The following is a 4,455-nucleotide window of genomic DNA, read 5'->3' as shown; positions in this document are numbered from 1 at the left end:
TACTATTGGATCTTATTAATTCTTCCAATAACATTTGATGTACAAACAACTCAGTAGGAAAACGTTCTCGTTGGTGGCGCACACCTTTAATCTCAGCACTCAGGAGGCAGAGGCAGGTGGATCTCTGTGAGTTCGAGGCCAACCTGGTCTACAGAGCGAGTTCCAGGACAGCATCCAAAATAGTACAGAGAAACCCTGTCTTGAAAAAAAAAAAGAAGAAAAACGTTTAACCACCTTTTCCCTCACAAATATACCTCATCCTGTACTCTTAAATTTTAACATAACTATACGGAACTAGCTTATGGTCCTTCTAGATTAACACACAAAAGATGCCCATTTCTTTTATGAATGGAGATAATACATAAAACTAGCTGTCTTAGCTATCTACTAATGGATACCTGATTTGCATCCTGTCTTTATTAATAGGTGATGTTGTAGTGTATAATTAGCTCCCCAGTCCTTTCACACCTGTGTAAATGTATTTGTAAACGTGTCTGTGAACAGAATTGCTATATATAAACAAGGCGTAGGCATCTGTAGTTTTGGAAGTCATTGCTACATTTCTCTCCCCAGACAACATGTCTGTTTCCACCCTCACTATCACTTTTGGTAGCCAGCTGGGGGTTGCAGGCCAGTGGCCTGCTGCTCTGGAAGCCATCCCAATGGCTGGGCCTTGGGGAATTAGCATTGCTTGTTCTGTAGAGGTCGTCCAACTCTGGGTAGACACATACATTGCCCAGAGAGAGCATTACTCAGGCCCTCAGTCCCCCATGACCTTTATTTTGTGCCCTTGGAAGCAATCAGTGAGTGTGGGCCCCTGAGATGCTGGGGGTGGACCCCCAGGTCACTGGTTAAGGTGTGGGTTCTGAGTAGGGAAGAATAGCAATGGTGGTGAGTAGAGCCAGCAGAGGCAGTAGCCACTGATGGGCAGAAGTTCTAAGAGTAGGAGACTTTGTCCCTCCTGGTGAGAAGGAGCTGCGGGCCCATGAACATCAAGACTGGGTGCTTGCACATGTGTTTACATGACACAGCAGGAAGAAACCAGGGAAGGCTTGTGTGACTGTGGCCTTGTACCTTGTCTAAGACCACATGTATTAGAGGAGGGTATAGAGAGTACACATCTGTGTTTTCTGTTTTTGATGCTGGGGATTGAACCCAAGACCTCACTCTCATTAAGCATATCCTCTAACTCTAAGATATACTTCCAGGCACACATGAAGCGTCTACATTCTACCACTCATAATCTATCCATGTTGCTTCAAGGTTCTTGGAAGCAGATGGGTGTGGTGGCTGGTAATTAGTGCACTTGGGAGGCTACAGTAAGAAGATCCTAAATTTTAGGCTTTCCTGGGTTACACAGTGATACTCTGTCTCAAAAACAAAAGTCAATAAAGAACTTGTTGGGAGCAGGAAAGGCTGAGTGGCCACCTCCTTCTCCCTTCAGTTGTCTCTCTCTTCTAGATCCTGCAGTGACTATTTACCTTTAGTGATTGGATGAATGTATGTGTGGCTTCTGAATAGTGGTTTTTGTGTTTATCGTTTGGATGGAGGTGGGTTGTGAACAACAGCTAGGGGCCAGGGTTATGACATTCACAAAACAGGGCTTCTATCTAGCATCACATAAACGAGAAACGGCAGCACACACCTGTGATCCCAGCCACCAGGAGGTCAGACGCTTAGGATGTTCTTGGCAAAGCACCATGTTTGATGCCAGTCTGGGACACTTGAGGCCTACTATTGAAAACAAAAGTTCTCTAAATAGTTTTCCCTTCCCCTCCTTTTTTACATGGGGACTCACACATGCTAGGCAAGCCTTCTACTACTGGGCTATATCCCCAGCCTTCATTTTACTGTTTAGTTCAACACAGGGTCTCATGAAGTGGCCCATGTTGGCCTTGCATTCACTTTATAGCCTAGGCAGGTCTTGAAATCTTCCTGACAAGGTCTCATCAGTACCTGAGATTACAGGTTATCACACTTGGCTCTAAAACAGGTTTTGAAGATCAGATCCAACACCAGCAGCTTACAGAGTTAAATGCAGAGGCACAAGGAAGAAACCCAGGCACACTCACAATCCTACACAGAGGCTGACTCCTAACACACACACAGACACAGGGGAGAGGGCTCTTTTGCCAGAGTCACTTGTCCTCACGCCCAGCCTGACTGTGACAGCACCACCTTCTGCTCTGTCCTATATGGGCTCAACAATGGATTACCCTCTCCCTGGAGTCAGCAAGGTGAAGTAGAGCTGTGAAGAAGCCCTAAGAGAAGACATTTTGTGCCCTGCATCACATGGCGAAGATAACTCTAATTTGCATGAAGGAGAGGCAGAGAAAAGGTTTCCATTCTTAGGAAACAAGAGGTACATGTCCAAGAGGTGGCCTGGGACCAGAATTTTCTATCATAGTGGGAATGGGTTGACAAAGTTTTTTACAAGTGCCTTATGTTTTGCTTTTAATTTAACTTAACTTTGCATATTGGAGATGGAAGCCAAGGACTCAACGAGCATGCTCAGTAGGACTATTGCTGAGCTACATCTCCAGCCTGTTCCTTCTTTTTTAGATCCTGTTCATCAGTGGAAGAAGGGACCAAGAGTTGGCCCTTGTAGGGATAGAGAGATGGCTCAATGGTTAAAAGCACTTTCTCCTCTTCCAAAGGACCTAGGTTTAGTTCCCAGCACCTGCACCAGTTAGCTCACAGCTGCAAGTAATTTCAGCTCCAGCAGGCCTGATACCTTCATCTGGCCTCCACGCACATACATACATACACACACACACACACACACACACACACACACACACACACACACACAAATGAGCTGGTCCTTCAATTCCTGAGCAGGAAGACAAATCCTTGCTTTTGTCTCTGAAGAGTCACTGAACACAATGACTATCAGAGAAGTTCCTCCCAAGTCCTGGGAAAGGTCACAGCCATAGCCAAAGCCCAGAAAGGAATCCTTAGGTCTCTGTCCAAGAAGGAGGGAGGAGGGAAGCAAACCAGTGAGGGAAAAGAACATATGGAGAGGCACCCGTCTCCTGTGGAGAAATGTTTCCTCACCTTTCCAGTCGTGGCGTGGCTTATGGAGAGGGGAGACAGCAGAAGAAAGGGCAGATCAGCCATGCTGTTTGGGCCTCTTGTCCGCTCTCTCCCTCTTCTTCAGGGAAGGCGCAAACAAGACCAGAGTGTCTGTGATGAAGAGGTACAAGTGCAGGAGGAAGCCCTGGGCTACACCACTCCTAATAGACTGCATTTCCTTCTCTACCCTTCTAGGGAAAGGTGGTAGGTTGAGCTTAGAGGGGCAGAGAGCAAACTAATGAGGAAGGCCTCTCCTCCAGTTAAGGCAGGTGAACCTTCCTGGGGAACAAAGGCTTATCTGGATGCTCAGCATCCAGTTTGCCAGCAGGAGACGCTGGGGCAGAGGGACAAAGACACATTTCCTGTTTTCAAGGAAGTCATGTGTAGGGGAAAATGTCAATCCACCACCCTCAAGATGAGATAGGGCATCCTATTTTCTAGTTGGGAGGGAACACTCTTCTCTTTGAGAAATAAATGGAAAATAGAAGGAAGATGGTTTTCCTTGGGTCATTCAACCCAAGTGATTGATCTTGAATCACTACAAGAAGATCCTTCTGGTGGGGGTGCAGTCACCTGGACTTCCAGCTTCCCACGACCATTCATACAGTGTTCCCCAGGCACCTACCTGACTTGTAGTTTCATTAGGCATACTGATGAGGAAGTGGCCAGGATCCATCCCCTGCCTCTGGGTAGAAGATTCCCAGCCTCACAAAAGGAGTGGGTTTTACTTTGGTCTGCCAAAGGATTCCCACTCATCCTGGTAGGCATCTTTGGGAAGGGTGGCTTTGTCCTATGACAGAGAAGGGAAAGAAAGTGTGTCTAGGAGTCATCAAGGGTGACATATTTGAGGAGACCTGCTGTGGTAGTTTGAGTGTATTTGGCTCCCACAAGCTCATACAGAGTGGTACTACTAGGAGGTGTGACTTTGTTGGAGTAGGTGTGGCCTTGTTGGAGGAAGTGTGTCACCGTGGAGGTGGGCTTTGAAGTCTCATATATGCTCAAGCCACAACCAGTGTCTCAGACTACTTCCTGTTGCCTGAGGGATCAAGATGTAGCTCCTGCCAGGTGATGGTGGTGCACGCCTTTGATCCCAGCACTTGGGAGGCAGAGGCAGGTGGATCTCTGTGAGTTTGAGACCAAGCCTGGTCTACTGAGCGAGTTCTGGTCTACTGAGCGAGTTCCAGGACAGGCTCCAGAACAATACAGAGAAACCCCGTCTCTAAGAAAGAAAAACAAACAAACAAACAAAAAGATATATCTCCTTCTCCACTTTCAACTCCTTCTCCAGTACCATGTCTGCCTGTGTGCCGCCAAGCTCCCTGCCATGATAACAACAGACTAAACCCCTGAAACTGTAAGCGAGCCACCTCAATTAAATGT

At 46.9% G+C, this 4,455-nt stretch overlaps 1 long non-coding RNA gene across 1 annotated transcript; it reads right to left on the bottom strand.

The window, feature by feature from the left end:
* Positions 1–4,037, bottom strand: LOC121134169. The gene is made up of 2 exons (XR_005871202.1): positions 3,058–4,037; positions 1–1,734 (listed from the first exon to the last, which is right to left on the bottom strand). It is a non-coding gene; the product is annotated as an uncharacterized LOC121134169 (long non-coding RNA).
* Between the last annotated feature and the right edge of the window lie 418 nt (positions 4,038–4,455).

Source organism: Mesocricetus auratus, unplaced genomic scaffold, assembly GCF_017639785.1.
Source record: "Mesocricetus auratus isolate SY011 unplaced genomic scaffold, BCM_Maur_2.0 Super-Scaffold_100026, whole genome shotgun sequence".
Classification (NCBI taxonomy): domain Eukaryota; kingdom Metazoa; phylum Chordata; class Mammalia; order Rodentia; family Cricetidae; genus Mesocricetus; species Mesocricetus auratus.
This window is presented reverse-complemented; position numbering and strand designations above follow the sequence as displayed.